At 40.8% G+C, this 20,903-nt stretch overlaps 1 long non-coding RNA gene across 1 annotated transcript in view; it reads right to left on the bottom strand.

Moving 5' to 3' along the window:
- Window positions 1–614: 614 nt before the first annotated feature.
- The window catches only part of LOC309538498, a 131,738-nt gene continuing 111,449 nt past the window's right edge, over window positions 615–20,903 (bottom strand). Inside the window, exons 5-6 of the long non-coding RNA XR_014222238.1 lie at window positions 1,078–1,174; window positions 615–634 (exon numbers count right to left, since the gene is read on the bottom strand). This is a non-coding gene — a long non-coding RNA (uncharacterized lncRNA). The remainder of the gene's footprint in view (window positions 635–1,077; window positions 1,175–20,903) is intronic.

Raw genomic sequence — 20,903 nt, 5'->3', positions numbered from 1 at the left:
TGAAAAACGAAAATTCAAACACATGCCTTCTGTATCCCAGAGAAAAATAATAATTCCTCAAGGCCGTGGGGAATATAGCTACCAACTCATTTACTCATACGAAATGTGCTTTCCAAGTCCTGTTGTGTGAATAGGCATCACAGAAATGATGAGAATAAATGAATATATATATTTGCTTTAAACTAGCTGCATGGCAGCTGTAGACGATTATTATTCTGCTTTTTCTGCCATCATCATTATAAAGAGATGACTAGATTTTGTGTAAGAGGCTGATTAAAGCAGCCATGGAGCAAATGTTGTCAATCATAATCTCTCTGCTGCCCTAATATCGACATATTATATTTGTCCTTAGTGAAAGCCAATCAGAAAATGAATCCATGTAAATAAGAGCAAAATTGCGAGCAGCAAATTATCAGCACAAGGTGAAAGGTTAAGAAGCTATCTTCATTCACGGTTTACATCAGGGGCAGCATCCAGCATTTGTTCTCTGCTTCTGGGTGTATTTAATTACCTGTTTGTAAGTCTCTAAATGCCGGGGCCCTCTTCTTCAGCGTTACCATGACAACATACTTGCCTTGAGCTCTCTGGATGCTTCTGTCTACATTCAGAGGTCACCTGGAAGCCATGCATGTGGCTAAAACAGAAAAAATAATGGGGGGGGGGGAGCAAAAGGAACGGAGTTCATTTCGACTTCCCTTTATTATTGGTTGCTAATGGAGTCTGTGTGGCTCTGAGCTCCGCTGAGAACTATGCTGACAGCAAGAAAGCCTTGAATATAAATGAAGGTTCTTGATGGGTGCAAATCTTAATGGTTGACTTGGCTGTCTTTCTGAGTGATGAAACATTCGGCACTACACGACTTGTTAGATATCTGTCAGGCTTGTAGTGTAATGTCACACGGATAAACAAAACAGAGGAATATAAACAGCAAGCTAGTTAAGCGTATTTGGCTGAATCTGCGATGAGGAAAACATTTGCAGCCTGAGGCCCACATTAGCCTCTGGCCAAGCTTCCAAGGGCCACAAACCAGCGGTGGACAGGGCTAGAAATGAACGGAACCATAAATGCAAATGTTACCTTTGCACAGTAGGCTAGTTGGTACCCATGCTCACACCCCCCTCTCCGTTCTCCATCCAGACAAATGAGAGGCACTGCCAGAGTTCAAGGAAACATTCTAGTCAGGCAAATACATTTGTGGTGTGAAGCAGTACAGGAGGCATGCTGCGAGTCAGCACTGGGAACTGAATCAGGCAACACATTCCTCCAGCCTAAGTATTATCAGCCAAACACATTCCCTCAATAGACTAGGTACCTGGCTACGTAGCAATGGAACACAGGGGCTACCATTGGTTTATTATTTCAGTATTTTGTGGGCGCACAATAAATAATGCAGCAAAGAAATGATTGTGCAGCCTGCACATCTGTGCCTGAACAGTTGTGTTCTCAAGGATATGCCCTCAAAACAAAATGATCATCAATTTCTATGCTGGAAAATATTCCATTTTGTGCCTGTTTCCAAGATATCTGTTTATATTTGATTTAGTGTTCCTTTGCCACCCTTATGATGATGACTACGCTTTGATGTTTGCTTTAATCTTGAAGAGTAAATAGGAGTATCGAAATCTGGTAGAACATCAGTGCCTAAGCGTAGCATATTTGTTAGTTGTTTTTGAGATAAGGACAGCTTGTGAGTTCTGAGGTGCCATGGCAATAGCACATTTTACATGGGTTTTAAAGCAGAGTGAGATAATCCCGTAGTAGTAATAGTCGTTCTTTTTCTTCTTCTTCTTCTTCTTCTTCTTCTTCTTCTTCTTCTTCTTCTTCTTCTTCTTCCTCCTCCTCTTCTTCTATTTATACCCTACACATCTGGCTGGGTTTCCCAACCACTCCGAGTGGCTTACAGCATATACTGTATAAAACATAGTAAAGCGTGGCTTACAGTAAGTGTTGAAAGACTCTCACTCCTAACAGATGACCATCTAGCATGTAGCACATAGAAACAGATCGTCTCTAAAGAAGACCAAGAGCTTAGTCTTATCATAATTTATAACCAGCTTTTCACTATTCTGGTATGAAGAAAATCACTTAAAACCCCCTCTAAGATTCACCTTTGTTAAAAAGAACAATACAGCACAATCTTCACACAGCAATATGCAAACTGCCATGCTTCCCAATTTGGAAGCGTGAATCTCAGGTGAATTGAACTTGAGCACCAGATCATACAAATAAAGATCTAAAAATAGGGAGACAAAGTGCATCCTTGATGAGTTTTGTTTCATTCTTATGGATGCTCCAATGCAGAAATAACTCTTATTGCAGTTCAGTTGAAATATATTAACCTTCTTCATCCTTTATGGGATTGCAGTCCCAGTTAATAAAGTACCTTTGTCAAGGCACAGAAATTGCCCATCATGTTCAGAGATAGATACTCACCTAAATCTTAACCCAACTGAGGTTAAGCTCAAACAACCTCCAGCTGTGATAACAGGTATGATTTCACTGGGTGCCAAATGCTCAGGAGAATCTCAAAGGGGAGGGCATTCCACAACCTCAGAACAAGTTCTGTGTTATTACCCTGTATATCTTTTCTGCATCCTAGCAGAGTCTTTGCCCTCCACAACATAGAGCATGGTAAACCAAATGAGATTTAATCTGAGGACAATTGATTTTTCTTCAGATCTTTATTTTTATTATTTCTCTAAATGTGCTAGATGAGTTCTTATACAAGTTCTTGGCTACACAGTTGGCTGTTTCTATTTTTATCCAGACTTGCTATAGTTATTTTGGGGCTATAGAACTCTTTATTTACATCAACCAGCTGAACATGTATTCTCAGTTTGTGAATAAACAGCTAACATTTTCATCCAGACATTGTACGGCATATTGTCTGCTGCTTAAACAAAGATGCTTGGGTTGTATTCAGTGGTTACACACGTGCAAGGAATCTCACATTACTGATATTCCCATTTCCACCCTGCAGCTCCCTGCAGTGACAGACAGTATTAGGAAATCCAGAGAGCAGTGCAGCCCTGCTTGTGCAGCCTCACTGGTCACTAGTCCTCAGTGATTTCATGGGCAAACACCTGGTATAAAGATGCTTGTGTCTGGACTGTTATTATTTCTTCGTTTCAAATCGTATTTTTTAAAAACATCAGACAGAGACCCTGGCTAGGAATGGGGGATAAATTAAATACAGTTTACAAACCTGTCTGATTTTCTCTTATTTCCATTAATTATTTTCAAGTCTGCCAGTTTTCATTTCTATACAGATTTTCTTTTTTCCTTTCTTTTTTAAAAAAATAGTAGAGCAGTGCTTTATTGCAGCATTTCACATCTCAAAAATTGATCTATACAATCTTATGTATATTACTATTCAAAATAGTCTCCTACTCCTACCTATGAAGGGTTTCCCCTACAGTTCTTTGAAAAGTTTTGAAGAGGGATCTATCACTTGTAGAGAGTTCATAGAAGCAAACAAGTCTACTTTGTTCACTTTGCCTTTTAGCCAGTCTTTTAAAATGTCCTAATAAATTATTCTACAACCCCCCCCCCCAATGTGTTCCTTTTATCCTGTGCTGTCTTGGGCAATGTGTTGAACTGCTTAGGGGGAATAATATGAGTAATTGGCAATGTTACCAAAGGAACTTTTTAAAACTTGACTGAACTTTTATTGCAGATGTTCTTCAGTAATGTACACAACACAGAATTGTGTCCTGTTCTATGGTGATACTGTACAGTAGTTAATTTGTCAACAGTGGGATACCACCTACAAAAAGGGCAAATCAGTTTTGTTTGAAGGAAGTGAAGACTTTGTGGTGTTTCTGCTGGAAATAAATAACATTTATACCTTGTAAAGCACCTTAAAGCATTCAAAACGCTTCTCAAACATTCTCTCAATAATCTGTGCAACAACTCTTCTTCTTATTGCTATTTTGCAGATGGAATGAGGTTGAGTTTTACAAAGGTAACAAGGTTTTACAAGTGGAGCGAGGTGGTGTTTTGGTAAAGACGAGCATCTAGTGAATTCATGGCAAGAGACAAGAGTCCAACAGAGAACTTCCTGCTTCACAGTTCAGTATCATATATAAAGCTGGATCCAGAGAATAACCGCTCACCTGTCTGACGGTGGGCACCATTTGTGGACTGTCGCACAGCACTCCCAATCTCCCCTGAGACATGCCAGTTGGCCTGAGCTGGCCTGCCTTCCCACAGCTGTGGACTATTGGGGTTCCCACCAAACACCTATTTAAACAAGGCAATCTGTGGCTTCGCTGGGAGAAGGGCCAGGTGAGTGGACCGAGAGGTTTGCGGGCATTGCTATGGTCTTATGATGATTGCTGTTGAAGAGCTGGGAAGGAATTTTCCCTGCTCCACAGGTTTCACCTTCCCCCTAGCAATTGTCACAACTTTGGCGGTTTTAGGCCTTGGGTGGAATCCTTTAGTCTGTTATTCTTATGGAGGGTGGGTTGTGAAGTGGTGACTCACCCCCCCCCTCACAACGGCGTTTTCAGGGTTCCCCATTAAAGGGGCTTGTGTGAAGGGAGTCACTGGACATACACTGAAAGGTTGTCAATGAACTTCCTAAAGCTGCACAGAGAAGGGGGGGGCTGGCTGTGTAAACATACATTTTGCAGTGCCCCCCTCTGATCTGATTAACCCTGCTGTGCCTCAGTTCCCCTTCTGAGGGGCTGAGAGGGATACACTCCCAATGCCTAAGCCAAGGTTTCCTACATCTGAAACTGTTAATAAAGTTGTGGCCATTTTAAATCCCAATACATGTTGCCATGTGTGACTCATTGCTCTCGGACTGTCTCCCAGGGGTTGGGGGTCTCTGCAGGGGCACGCAAAGGTATCTGCCAAGTGCTGCTCAGCGTGCCAGGCTAAAAATAAAAATGAAAATAAAGGGAGAGCAGTTCAGGCATTGTCAGTGGATCCCACATAGGTGCTGGTGCCCTGGCAGAAGCCCAAGGATGTATGGAGTTGCCCATATTCAGCAAATTCAAGCAGCTCATTTGAAACCTGCTCATTTGGATGGGTGGGGTGGGGGAAGATACATACATTGCAATCCATAGTTGTTATCCACACTGGAGGAAAGGGAGAGTATCTGTGAACACAGTGAGATGGCAAGCTTTCTAGTCCTGAAACATAGTAATGTTATAATGAAGGTATTGTTGCAGATCTTTTAATTTGCATGCAGGGAGCACACACAGCTTAATTTTATTAATAAATAAATGTGCATTTGTTTCATTCTGAGTTCGTAATTATTTCTTCTCTAGTCCCCATTCCACATGTTTGTTAAACAAATCAATATGCTACTTAACATTCTGTAGCTTATTGAAGTGATAGCAATGAATTGCTTTCTGTTTTCCCTTTCCCCAGTACCGGCTGTAAATATGCATTTGCACATGTTGCATGCTACATAGGCAAGCTAGAGATTTATCTTCTGGTAGATGGTAATTTATTTTTCTTTGCTGCTTCACAAAATTTATGCTATTGTAGTGTAAATCTAACATATTGGAGTTGATTTAGGAGACCTTGCAGTGTATTGGTATTGTGTGGCTCAACACCATAGGCACTGTTTATATTTTCCTTTAGATTGGACTATTGTGACTGTTTTTGTGGATATGACATGATAAGGTGGCAAGCAGTGGAAAAATACAAGCACTGTAATTCCTAGACCAGTTCTTCCTCATATAATATGTCATTCCAACATCTCTTGTTGATAAGTTTAAAAAAGTCACTTTTACTAAGTTATTTCCTAATTATCTTTGCAAAATTAACGATTCATCATGTGTTTCTGTTCTTGTAGAATTGCCAGCAACTGTGGGCTAACAGTTGATAACCTTTGGATACATAACAATCTGCATATATTTTTATCTATATGTGGTTGAATGGCCTACCTGCATGGGCGTAGCTAGCTGCTCTGGCACCCAGAGTGGTGAGGGCAGGAGCGATCCACCCATAGGGGCAGCGATCCATGCATGAGGGCGGGGTGATCCGTCCATGGAGCACTGTGGCAATCCACCCAGGGTGGCAGCACGGCGATCCACCCAGGGAGGTGGCGCGACGAGCTGCCCACAGAATCTGCCTGGCAAATGCAAGCCCCACACTGCCATTTTGGGCAGCGCGGGGCCCTGAGCCACTGCGGCACTCCCAGGAGAGATGCGTGGCTTGGGCGTGCTGCAGGCCAGGCCCCACGGTAAGTGCTGCCCCCTGCAGTGTGCCATTTTGTCACGCCCTCAAGGATGACACTCTGGGCGGCCAGCACCCCCCGCACCCTCTTCCTACGCCCCTGCCTACCTGTGCACAGGTACCAAACTGCAGAGTCCATCAAAGATATTGCCACATTCAACGCACCACCAGTTCATCCACGAAATGCTTAGAATTTATTTTTTTGTACATTGACCTACATTTTGCATCTGTGAAGGAGCACTCAGAGAATCATTCTGCAAAAGAATTATTGATCAACATGGTTACAAAGCAAATGGAACTGCAAACACCCAAGGGTTGTTTGAAACAGCTTTCTGCTAGAAATTGATGTTAAACTGTCTGTGACGAATTGATGTAATCAGATCCTTGCTGGGTTTAATGCATGCCTAGGCTACACTAGACCTCACCTGCTATTTCCAGGACTGACCTGGAATCTGTCAGAATGTGTTACATTATTTTTGATGTTCTAGAAAATGCTGTGTCCCAACTGGTAGACAGGTTCTGGTTGGATAGATTTGCCTCCATTCCTGCATTATACAGCATCATTGATAACCTATACAATTCTCAAAATCTTGTATGGTGGTTATTGTTTTGTTTTTTTAAAAAAACTGACTCTGTTTCTGTGACTAAGTTTTTGGCAGGACTTGGAGAACTAGTTTTGAGAAAAGAGAGGCACGCTAAAATATAACATTTACTTGCCTCTTGGTGCAAATTGCTATGGATAGCTGAAAGTTACAGTAAGAAAATGAGAAACTTTCTGGGAAGAAATCCAGATGAATTCACAGCAGCAATGATTGAACTATAATTCCCATCATCCCTAATGCTGAACCAATCAACAATGTTGGGTGGGGCTGATGAGTGAGTATCAACCACGAAAGCCATCTAGTCCAACTGGATTCCAATGCGGGAATGTTTTGCCCAACATGGAGCTTGAACTCACAACCCTAAGATTAAGAGTCTCATGCTCTACTGGCTGAGCTATCCCAGCTGTTGATCAAGATTTCTTCGGAGGTATTGAAAATATTTCCAATGGTGATACCATAAATAATAGTGGTACAGGTTCAGGAAACTAGGCCATCAATTGAAGGAAAATCATGTGGATCAGATCCTATGCGTCCCACAACTGAATGGCAACATGACCAAGTAACCAAAGAAGGCAAATTGTATGCTGAAACATGTTTGATTAATGGTGTCTACAAGACTACTCTTTCAGCAGAGGCTGTAAATGTGGCATGTGTCAGAAGGCTGCAGATCAACAGGTGGATATCTCTTTATATTTGGAAATGGTCCTGCTTCCTTTTTTTAAAAAATAATAATATTTATTAGTTTCCCAACAAATTGAACACAACACTACAAAAAAACCAAAAAAAGAAAAAAACATACAATAATACAATACAATACAAAACAAACACCACTGCAAAACACTAACATACAACTAACAAAACAAAACAAAAACCATTTAAAACACAGTCCAATTTCAATATCTTATCTTTCTTTCACTAATTTCCACGACCTCCTCGCACCTCCCTTTTTGTATTCCACTTCTATTAATTGTTTCAGCAATTCCTTTCCATCATCCTCTGTTTTCTATCCTATAATTGTCTTAACACATTCTAACCTTATTTTTCCCTTTAAAGCTCTATTAATCTATTTATACTTAATTCCTTATGACATTTCGACTAAAGCCATATAACTTCATTCCAACATCTTTCTAACATTCATTAATTTTACAGTATTTCTGTAAATAGTCTTTAAACTTTTTCCAGTCTTCTTCCACCGACTCTTCTCCCTGGTCTCGGATTCTGCCAGTCATTTCCGCCAATTCCGGAAATGGTTCTGCTTCCTGGGCCAGTTGGAAACAAAGATTTGGGGCTTTGTCTTCCACAGAGTCAGAGTACTTAGCTGCAACTGAGGCATGAAGAGAACTGATCTAGATTGACCAAATATTAGATCACATGGGGCGCAGCTGCCAAGGTCCCAGAAGATGCTGATGCCTGCCTTGGGTGCTCTATGCCAGCTAGGCAGCTAGGTATGGGAAACTTCCATTTTTAATTTCCCACAAAGCCCTGATGCATTGCTCTGAGTCTTTGCAGGATATTTAAGACAGTGACTTTCTGGCTTCCTTCTAGTGCTGGCATAGGCAATCTCAGCCCTCCAGATGTTTTGGGACTGCAACTCCCATCATCCCTGACCACTGGTCCTGTTAGCTCGGAGTGATGGGAGTTGTAGTCCCCAAACATCTGGAGGGCCGAGTTTGCCTATGCCAGATGTGTGTATGTGTGGCCCACTGATGCAGGAGATGTGTATCAAGACTTCACATTGCTAAGGACCCCCTCAACCTTGGAGCCCACTCTGAGACCTCATGAGGGCATGGGGAAGAGGTCACATGGATTGGGTGAGGAGGGTAACCACTGCTGGCATTGTGCCAAGTGGATTTGTGGAACCCCTATGTCTTAGGAACAGTGGCTTGAAAGTGATCAATGGTCTATTTTAATTTATTGGAAGAAAAGCTATGGAGTAGGGGGGGAATGTTTGCCAGCACATAGTCAGTTGCCCCAGGAGCTATTACAAATGCAGTCCACATCATATGAAGGATTGGAGAGGGAGGCAATACGTTATTTTCAGTGGACTCCTTCATTAGTCAGTATATGTGAGAATGAGATAGTTGAGGATCTAGATGGTCTGAAATTCAGATTAGTGTGACAGTGACAGACGATAGTGGTCTCCAATCATCACAGATATCACCTGAAATAAATGGGCAAAAGATTATAAAGATCTTGCTGAGTGATAGAAAAATATCTCTGAAAACAATATTCAGTCGGGACGGAAATAAATTCCTGTAGTGAGAGGGTGCAAGGCTTCTGTCTGCAAACAATGTTAAGTAAGATTTAATAGCTGAGCTTCCCTCCATGCCCAAACTGGCATGTCCTATTAGCTGGTATTTCTGTCAGCATTATATTCAATATGGAACGTCTTCTTTTTCTTTCAAAACAATCTTCTCCTTGCTCAGGCCATATTCGCACCATACACTGAAAGTACTGCATGATTTTTAACAGTCATGCCTTTGCCCAAACAATTATGGGAAAGAATTATTTGGGAAAAGTTGTTAGGAAATCCCAATTCTGGCCACAAAACCACAATTCCTAGAGTGGCTTAATAATTTATTCTCTTCAAAGGGGACTCTGGGAATTGTAACTCGATGAATGAAATAGGGGTCTTCGAACAAATCTCAGCAGCCTTAACAAACTACAGATTTCTTTATGGAGGAAGCCATTGCTGTTTAAAGTGGTATCATAGTGCTTTAAATGTATGGTGTGGATGTGGCCTACTTTTTAGGTGTAATCCATAGAATAGCTTCTTGCATGGAGTCCCACTATCACATTATGAATCTCCATGTTTCCTCCAACATGGAAAAGAGGCTCAAATGTTTATATTTTGACATGAGTTTCAAATATCAAATATTGTTTATGAATTACTGATAAAGGAGAAGCTTCTTTTGTCATTTCCCACTAACTAATGTTATGCATGCTCTGGCTTTAAATCAGGAGTGGGGAATGTGTCTGTCTCTGGATATTGATGGGCTACAGCTTAGAGGAAGTAGAGGAAGAGCAGAAGGTCACAGGTCCAATTCCCAGCCATCTCCAGTTCAGTTCCATGTGGCTCAGTTCAGCTTTCCTTCCTCTCTAATGATAGTTGTGGCCAAACTGATAAAACCGCAATGGTAGTATTTTCACCCCTTATGTACCCTTGTATTCCTCTAGCCAGTAAATGTTAAGAACATATGCATAGGAATAACACGTGTGTGTGTGTGTGTGTAATGCCTAGTATTCTAACCTTCTTGGGGATTAGATGAAAAGAGGTTAGACAAGACGAACTACAAGTGTCTATTCAAGCTGTGGCTTGTCCTGGAATCCAGGAATTCAGAAAACATTTCCTTAGGGTATGCATCCAGGGAATTCTTTAAGGTGAATATTTATTGAATGTTCAATAAATTGCATACTGCTTCCTACAATGGAGGCAGAACATAGACAGTAGAAATTGGGCATAGCCATTCTTCTGGACAGGAATCTTCCTTTATTCCTTGCATTACTCTGCCAATACATATTAGTGCTTTTGTCACGATGGCTAGAAACATATATGTTTGACTACAAAATGTATCCATTAATGGATACCACTGTAGTTTGGCCACATTCCCAGATATTAGAGTCATTAGCTCTTTATAGCTAGCACATTTTAGGAGTTGCATTTCTTGAGCAACAGCCATAAGTGGCACAAGCAATATGGCTTGCTGATTTAGTAAACAACATAAAAACTAAAGCAAGTCATTGAGGACAACTATAGTAACTTTCTAGACCGTGCGCCCAGATTACATTCCTTCACTAAAATGAATGGAATGGAAGCTCTGTTTTGTACTTGAGACATCTGTGCTCAGTACAGAATGCTAGATCAGAGAGCCCTTAGCTTTTATTGTTCTGTAAAACTGCTACACATTTTGTCCATTGTGGACAAAACGAAAGGACAAATCCCTAGCTAGCCATGTAGTATGTTGTTATCCTGCCAATGGAGAAAAAAAATCAATAGCTAATGAAATATTCTAAGGACGCGCATCTTTGGATATTGTATTCTTAAAGTCCTTTCTGAGAAGCCTTTAAGGCAGCATCTTGTGTCTTCCCACCCCCATTAAGGACAATTAAGGTTAGGAACTCTTTTAGCATGCTGTATTCAACACACAATTTGCAAGTGTTCTAATTTAGCAAATTTATTTCTCTACAAAACAATAATGTTTTAATCAATGTCATCTAGCAGTGGAAAACAACACAGAAGAATGTTAAAGTCTGTAAACGTAACAGCTGGGAGAACAGTAATGTTATTCCATTTCAGATTCCTAATGTGTTTCATTTTAAATTAGGTCAGTGTGAATTAACATTTTGGATCAACAAGCAAAATGTGATTAGCCAAGTAGCCTAGACTGCATTTATCACACTGTACATTACATGCAATTTTTGAAAGATTTAATTTGTAGCACTTAAAAGACATAAATGCAAAATAAGAAGAGAAAAATAAGATTACAGGCATTTGTGATTGATTGAAGGAGAACTAAAGTATGTTTTTCTTATGCTTAGAAAAACCTCCTAAACAAGTATACAACATCACAGGAAGCTTATAGATCAGCTGATTGCTTTTCTAAGGAAATAATAATAAAGCTTTTAAAAAAGAAGATGTCTCTACTAGACACTAGTAGGGAAATCTATTGTTATTGAATTAGGAGTTTTGCTAATTTGATTGATGTGCATGTTCTTTAACAATATTCTAGAGGTGCAAGCTGGAAGGAGGATTGTCCAATCAGAACTCGCAAGAGCACCCAAGAGGCTACCATAGCCAATGCTCTGAGCAGGCCTCATGAGGCAGTTCCAAGGGTGTGACTATACATTATTTTTGTGTGTTTGTGTCATCCCCCATAGAACCCCCATAATAGATGATCAATTGCTGTTTTGTTTGCAGACAGAAAACAACAACACTGAATACCCATATTTACTGGGTTGATTTCCATTCTGGACATGGGATGAATAAGCAAACACTTGCAATTTCTGCATCAGAATTCCATGACATCCTCACCTACCCCTGGTTAGTCTGGATAAGATCGCAATCCTATTCCACTTACGTACATGAGAGTAAACCTCATTTAAATCAATGGGACCTACTTCTGAATACATAAGACTGTACCGCAAATCTGATGCAGGGTTAGTCAATGCAGTGCCCTCTGATGTATTGGAACTCAGCCCCAGCCCAAAGTTAATGAAGATGGGAACTGTTGATCAATAACATCTTGAGGGTACCATACTTCTGGTCCGATGTTCCTGAATGTGGCACTTGGCAGTGCAGATATTCCTAAGCTACTCATTTTGCTTTCTCTTTCCTTAGTAAGTGACTGGTTTGGCTGTTCATATTTGTGCTTTCAACTTACTCTCACTGGCGGAGGAAGAGGAGTGCGGGGGGGCACACTGACCCAGCAGCGCGATGCCAGTGGGGTGCCATCGTGGCTGCCCCCCCCATCCACACTGGGCGCCATGCCCCCAGGACATGTACCACACCCCTGCAGGTGGCGCGCCATGCTCCCGGGGCATGCGCCAGCCCCGTCCCCGCCTGTTCTCCACCCCCCCGGTGCCGGAGTATGACGCTCTGCCACTGCTTACTCTTCCATCACTCACATGATGCTGATTTCAGGGAGCAAGAAACCGGACTTGGGAGCACAACTGTGGGGTGACAGGTAACATCAAAGGTGGCAATGACAGGTGTACATAATCTGAAAACATACCTTCTCCAGATTCATGAGTCCTTTGTGTAATACTGTCTGTGTGGATTATTATTTCAGGAATCCGCAGCCGGTAATTTAACAACATTTCTGGTTTAAAAGGAGATAAAGATGTCTGGAGGTGGTCACTGCATTTCAATATCTGGGCCCGATGATAAGATTGACACATGGGCAAAGAAGATGTTCAGCTCCTTTGCTAACACATCATCAGCCTTAACTGATCCCTGCCACACTTGTTTCATGTTGTTATCAGCTAGGCAATTCTCCACTAAGCTTATTTAAGAAAATACACCAAACCCCACTGACAATGCATACACATGTGAGATCCTGCTATCATTTCTGAGGCATTTTGATCTGATGTTTTGTTAGTCTGTGAAAGGCATTTGCTAAAAAACAAAACAAAACACATATCCTTTCAAATTTCAATTAACTGCAATGGATGATGCTATTTTTGTTGATTTATGATGGCTCTGTGACCTGCTTTGTAAAGTCTTTCTAGGCATATACATTGTATCTTTTTCTTCCTTCTTATTAATGATGTTGTTCTACCATTAACTTTAAAAAGGGGAGACAATTTATATTTTAAGGCACACGAAGAAGAAAAATAATAATTCAGATTTATTTTTTTTGGTATTGAAAGAACTTTGAGCATCTTCCTGGAATAAGTTATTGGTTTTTTTTAAAAAAAATAATTTTATCTCGGTATTAAAAAAGAATCCACATCAATAATAGATGAAAATATGAATAGCGGCATGCTGTTAAGAAGCTTTTATACAGCTTCATGATTAGTGCCTTCCCTTAAATAAAGTATTGTTTTACTGATCTTAGTAATAACAGAGATGGATGGATCTGTCGATTTTCGTTTGCTCAGTTTCTCATTTTTCCAATCTTAAATTTAGTTCCCCACATTTTTACAGCAATTTGTGGGCTTGTTTTTTTAAATTATTATTTTTTACAAAAATTTGTCATTTTAGAGCAGATTTGTACTGAAAGCACATTTTGGGAAGCAATTTTCCTCACTATAATGCATTTTCTATATTATTTCCACTAGTATATTAATTTTAATACACACTTTCTCCTAATATATGCATTTTTGTAATCATTGGTTGCTGGAGTACTGTACTGCAAATTTGGGAGAAGTGTGAATTTCAAAGCATGGTTGTGTTTTGGTGCTCATATTGTTTCAGAATGTGCGAATTTGAATTGAATTTCTCCCTGATCCCTCATTGGCAATAAGCATCCCAGCAAGCCTACACAAGAATGGCTTGTGTAGCTCTCCTTCATTCCACTAGTGCTTTAATTTGACTAGGCCATGCCCTCAATTAGCTGTGATGGAAACCCAGATCTATAGGCACCATTATCACCAACCCAGAAGCAAGAGATTTGTATGGGTCAACAACATGAATGAAACAAAATATCCAAAGGCATGTTCACTGCCGCGATTGAGGGTGTCAGGGCCCAGCGACGTCAGCACGCACATGTGTGCAAGACATCAGCGCACCCTGTGGCTTGCTCACACCATGTGTGCAGGCCCCATGGCATGCTGATGTCACTTGTGAATGCCACGGGCCATGCTGACGTGTCATGTGCACACTCTATGGCTTGTGCATGTGACAGCCACCATGGAACTTTGAGGGAGCCCAGTCCCTTCACTGAAATTTATTTTTGGGGGGCAACCCTCCCAGATAGAGCACCTGTCCAAAGGTTCTGTAAATGATTTTTTTTAAAAAAATAAATCTTAGATATCTTAGATTTGATGCAACTTTTCCAAGTCTTTTTGACTCCCCTATGGTAACCCAAGGTAGGGTGCATTTCCTTTCCTTACAAAAGTAAAATTGTCCTTGAAAAGTGTTGGACACGCTTGTTATGAAACACCATAAGAACAGCGAAGGGCTCTCAAGAGCAGATTGTACCTAACATATTATGAAAACGTGTATTATTTACTTTTTAGTCACTTTGAAAACAGGGGAAAAAATGCATTTCCTTCCAGAAAGCAAAAGAAAAAAATGTAGAAAGCTCTTGCAGGTAACTCACATCTTATACTTACTTAACATATGCACTTGCAGGTTTACGTGTGTTGCCGAAAAATATTTTTCAAAATAAAAAAATTACGCGCCTGTGGGTAAACAGGCAGGGGATGCAATCAAGCCTGGAACAGTGAATAGTGACCGGTGGAAGTTGTGGAAAGAATGTCTGCACCATTTCAAGGGATTTCCAAGCATTGCTACTGAGGTGGAGGACATTGTGCAGGTGGCCAGGCAAGTGGATGATGATGGCTTTTTGGACCTCATCCAGGAAGAAGGGGAAGAGCTAATTGAGGGGCAACAGGTATTGACTGTGGAAGAGCTGGAGGAATTGGTCAAATCAAGTTTAGAATGTGAGGGTGAGCATGGTGAACATGAGCCAGCAAGCTGGAACCTGCAGCAATTTTCTCAACTCTTGCAAGTCATAAAGCACACAAACGATCTGATTGCAAACTTTGACCTCTCCATGGAATGCAGTTGCAAGATCATTCATGGGTTTACAGACATTCTGAGACCATCCATGGAAAACGTTGATGAGTTCAAGTGATTGGCAGCTGCCAATCACCTCTAGATCTGAATCACAGTTAAGCACTTCATCTGCCTACCAGTCAACCCCACCTGGTCTTCATACCATCTGCAACAGCATCCAGCAAAAGAGACAAGAAGGAAGACTAAGTGAAGAGTGAGAGCCGCTTTTGTCCTTCACTGATAAGTGCAGTGATTTTTAAACAGCTTTGCATGATTTTGCTTATATGCATGATGACCAGGAACATAACCCCTGCATAAGATGTGAGTTACCTGTATAGTAACAGCACTGCTGTTCTCAAAACAGAGAAATAAATATATGCTGGGGGGGGGGTTTCCCCAAAAGGAAGATTCAAGTAATTGTTATGAAATTGTTCATACGTTGCATTTAATGCTTGCAGAGCCCTTCACTGGAGTATCCTGATCCTCAGAGTGGTTGAAGGATCACAGCTGGATCTATTTTAGGTCTTGATCAATTTGCACAATACCTCAAACTTCCCAGAATATTCAAAATTAGATTTTGTCCTCTTATGCTGTACCTGGTAACAGGCCCATTGAAGTTAATGGCACATGATAACCCAGCCCAGTGGCAGTGATGTGATACTGTTTGTTTGTTGCATTGAAATGGTACTTTTCCTCCTTGACATTCAAGGCAGCCAGTCTTGGATTCTGAGGCATGACATTTCCCTTTCAGGTACTCCTAACCTGGCATTCACCAAATCTAGACCTGCTTAGCTTCAGCAAGGTTCTTGCATTGTGTGCTTTCAGACCACCCCCTGAGACATGGGATATCCCATCCCATCTCTGTATGCGTGCATGTGTAAAACATGTAGATGGGAGATCCATAGCTGTCAACTTTTCCCTTTTTTAAAGGGAAATTCCCTTATTCCGAATAGAATTCCTCGCAAGAAAAGGGAAAAGTTGACAGCTATGGGGAAATCTTTGTTGAAGGGAACTGGTTACACTCACAGAACAACCAAGAAGCAGATTGGATTTTTATTTTTATTTTTTAAAAAAGCACAGATACAAGGGGCTTGTGCACATCTCTAATAGATACATGAATCCTGAAACGCCAGCAGCACTCTGAGGGGCGGGGGAGGGGAATTTGACACAAGATGCTGGAAACAACATTTTTAGAGCTTATTATTTGCATAATAACCACAATGAGCAAAATATTTCTGACACACGAGTTTCTCGTCAAGCTATGCTAGATGGACCAATGGCCACTTTTATTTGTGCTGGTTCTATGTTGCAGATGCCCTTCTGAGACTACATTTTCATAGCCGTCCCTCGCCATTATTTTTATCTTTCCTCATTCTTTAGATATTAGTCCCACTCCCAGGAATAACGTTAGCCAGCACACTGCTTTAATATTTACTCTGCGTGCCAAGAAGATTGTTTTCAATGTTTTGTGCAAAGATTAAAGCATTCAGTCAGAGCACTTGCCTCTCGCTGCTTAATAAAGGGTGATATTTTATCTCTGCACTGCAGTGCAGAAATATTTCGCTTTCCCCCAAATGCACCTTCCACCTGGGTAATCTTAAATTCCTTCATAATGGAGACAATGTCGGCAACCACAAACTAGATAGAGGCAGACCACTGGTCTAGGAGGCATTCAGAGAGGATTCATTTTGATAATTAATGGTTCTCCAATCCCAGGAGAAACTTATTATGTCCGGTTCGTTATTCTGTAGATCAGTTTTGAGGTTGTTGTATTAAATAAGGAACAGCAGCAAATTACAAAAGAGGCTTATATTATCCAGCATGTCAACATAAAAATGGAAAGCTAGACAGTTTGTGATATTAGAAGCATCCCTGCATTTAAGGGTTGAGCCTGTGCTATGTGAGGAAGGAATTCTTAAAGGAACAGAAGCAAAAGTGGGTGGGACCATTGATGTGACTCTTCCCTTTTAGTAGGTTACATGGCAGCCATGCAAAAACATGAAGTTTTCACACACCTCCCTCCACCCTTTGTCCAGGCAACCAAAAGACACACACAAAAGTTCAAGGAAAAATCATTTGAGGAGCATATGGAGCTGTGCTGGTGAAGGATATTGTCTGGGGAGAATCCTAGGGGGTTGGATTGAGAAACCCAGTGAGCTACAACCTGCCCACAGGCAAGATGTCTTTCCTAGTAATGACATTTGTAGTCCCTTTCTATTACATTGTGGGAATTCTGCCTTAAATGCCAAACATTGATCTTGGGTTTTGGGGTCTTTCCCATGCTACCCATATGTGTGATTAATAAAGCACACATTCAATCCCAATCCAGTGCGATTAGGACTGTAGCATGCAATTGTTTAGTTAGATCAAACAATTAAAATATTTGAGCTGTTAAAAAGATAATATCAAGATAAATCACCCTTGTCTGCTTATGAAATTGTATTATACTAAAATGAATGGAGGGAGGTGCAGACTTCTAAACCTTGCATTGAGGCGTTCCAAAAGCACCAATTAACTTTTGCAATCATGAGAGCAAAGAAGGGGCTGGATCTCATCAAATAGTTGGGACTTGGTTCTCTCTGGGCTTTGCCCTTTAGTTTGGTCAAGCTAAAAATGCTTAAAGATCTGAGTAATCCCTATTTCATAACTACTTTCTTAATATGGCACAAGTGGCCACCTTGGCTTTCTCCAATTTGTTCTCTCTTAACCTCTCTGCAGAGCTATCTAGGGTTGTTAGATGAGAGTTTGAAGTTTCAACTTGCACACTGGGACAAGAAGTGGTACAGTCGTACCTTGGATCCTGAACACCCTGGAACTCAGATGCTTTGGCTCCCAAACGCCACAGACCCGGAAGTGATTATTCTGGTTTGCAAATGTTCTTTTGTAACCCGAACGTCTGACGGGGCTTCCGTGACTTCTGTTTGGCTGCAGGCGCTTCCTGCAGCCAATCAGAAGCCAGGATTTGATTTTCGAACATTTTGGAAGTCAAATGGACTTCCGGAATGGATTCTGTTTGACTTCCAAGGTACACCTGTATTTCAGATTGAAAGATTTCTACTGAATGAAGGACTAGTGACCTTAGAACAAATTACCACTTACTTGGTTTCAGAAACATCAGCATTTTCTTAATTATCCTAAATGTTCACTTCCATGCACCCTGATTATTGACAAAGTTTGAACAGCTGCTATTTCTACTGGGGGGGGGGGATGGGAAGAACCTACTGCCTATGTTCCTGACATATTTTTATTGTTATTTCTTCATGGCTTGAACAAAGATGTACAATCTGAACAAATTATGTGGCTTTAGTTAACCTCTGCTCATCAAACTGTAGTTCAGCAATGAAATTCGTTGAACAATTTGTTTTTACCAATTTAGTATAAGAACATCTGGCCTCTTGCAATATTGGGGAAAAAATTACCCATAAACTATGTTTAATAAAGGATAAATAAAAACCACAGTGGTTTAGTGCTATATGGTGGAATTTTATTCAACTTGCCTGAGTTGGATAGACAGGGCCACTTGTCAGACACATCAAAGGACATCTCTGATTCTATGATGTGTTCTGCATAACACACTCTTCCATCTGTGTAACAGATGGACTCCCATGATCTCCTTTAAGTTATATTCAGTTTTGTTGTAAAGTGTTCTTGACCTCATGTTCCCCCTGTTTGGGATGTACTCTGTTGTTTTCTTCCCTTTGTTGTGCACTTTTGTTTTTCTCACTTCTTTGTACAATTGCAAAATCCAGTTTTAAAAAGATGTCCCAAATTTTCTTACTTTTTTAAAAAATGGAAGTTAATGGAACACAGGAACTGTGGATTGCGGGTGTCATCTCACACAGGAGGGAATACCTCTTTTAAGATGGTATCTTGCTACAGCTGCTTCAGTTATTATCTAAAGGAAAGTATGCATTTTCAGCAGAATTAGAGATTACAGCTTTGCGCAGATTTGCAGGGTAATCCTAAACAGCAAGCCTTATTCAATTCATTAGGGCTCATTCCCAAGTACGTGGGTTTAGATTGCAGCCTTAATTAATTAATTGAGCAAAACCCATTGCATTGATTGGCTACAATATTTTTAATTGAGTGATGGCCCTAATTATAATAAAGGGTTATTTGTCATTGATTTCAGTGGAAACTAGATCACTCAATAGGAAAGCAAACAAACCAACAAAAAAGAAAACCCCTCTTGACAGCTCTTGTATAGGCTATTAAACATGCTTACATTAAATGAGACTTGACAGCATTATAGTAAATATTGCTATTAGAATTAATAACAGAAAAATAAAATAACCCTTACCCACTTACTCTCTGATTATTCTGTTGTTTAACCTTCCTATTTACTTCTTAATTCATATGGAAATATGATGAGGTAAATTGTTCAATATAATTACAGACTACAGGGAATGATTTCCTAATAGGTTACAGAAACTAAGGTAAATAGGGACGTTGATTATTCTGAAGACTAAAAGCACAGTTTTCAATGTATAAAAAAGAATGCCATTCAAAATCACACTATCTTTTAAAAAGCTTATTTCATGGACTCTTACTTAAGTCTTGATGTTGTCTAATTAACATGGAAACATATTAATGGTTTAAAATTTAATTCAATACTATAGTGTAGCACTAAGTAATTTCATTAGTGCAAGGCTTTCTGCTTGTGCAATGGAACAGCCACTGTGCCCCTCCCCCATCTTCCAGCACATCCCCTAAATCTGTTCTAGGGATTCCCCAATGGATGGGATGGATGGATGGATGGATGGATATATATATATATATATATATATATGCTTTCGTAGATTTTCACGGGTACAGGAATGCAGGTTTTGGTGTCTTCGGGTGTCTTCCCGTGTAAGAGTCGGGGTGTCTGTGCGACGTTTCGACGAGGTCTCACTCGTCATCTTCAGGCTGGTGCTTTCGGCTTCTTGTCGCTCTGTTCCAGTAACAAGAAGCCGAAAGCACCAGCCTGAAGATGACGAGTGAGACCTCGTCGAAACGTCGCACAGACACCCCGACTCTTACACGGGAAGACACCCGAAGACACCAAAACCTGCATATATATATATATCATCTTCAGGCTGGTGCTTTCGGCTTCTTGTTACTGGAACAGAGCAGAATCTGGTGTTTGAGTTCCTATAAATACTGTTGAGGGGTGTGGTGTATAGCCTCCAACGTTCTGGGCAGAGAGGAAGTTCCTAGATTAGTGTGCCTTTTCTTCTTTTGTTCCTTAATTACTTGAGGGATATCTTGAGTGATTTCATGAGTGATATTCTGAATACCCCTGGGTGGGTCATTAAGTGTAGATTAGTTGCTAAAGCTTTCGTGTCTTGACCTCTTGAGCTTGTGAAGAGTTTTTTCTGAGAAGATGGCTGTGCTGCATTTAGTTGTGCTCTGGCTTGGCTTCGTGTATAGGGGCGAGCTGTGATTTTGTGCCTTGTGCCCGCCAGATCTGTGTAGGGATTGCAGGGGGGTGCAGCATCCGGAGGTGCCACTATAGTTTGGCTACTGGATGGAGTCTGTAATATGTCTGTGGAGAGGGTCTGGGTTTGGGTCTGGTGTGGTTGATTGGTGACGGCGTTCTGTGTGCCTCTGGTTCTGGTGTCGGTTTTTGTGGGGAGGGCTAATTTCCAGATGTCTGGCAGGCGGGACGTGTCGTCACGCTTGTTCATGTTGTGAGGGTGTTTCTCTATCTCGATGGCTTCCATGATTATTCTCTTGTGGTGATGTTCCATGTTAAAGAGCAATTTGGAATCTGCAAAATTAATTTCGTGTCCTGTTTCTTTCATGTGTTGGAAAAGAGAGGAAGTTTTTTCTTCTTTTTTGACGGCATTCTTGTGTTCTGCGATACGTGCATTTATTCGTCTGTTTGTTTGTCCAATGTACGTGGC

The sequence above is a fragment of the Podarcis vaucheri genome (genome assembly GCF_965113315.1).
Source record: "Podarcis vaucheri genome assembly, chromosome: 8".
NCBI lineage: Eukaryota > Metazoa > Chordata > Lepidosauria > Squamata > Lacertidae > Podarcis > Podarcis vaucheri.
Note: the sequence above shows the minus strand (reverse complement) of the source record. Positions and strands in the feature narration are given on the sequence as shown.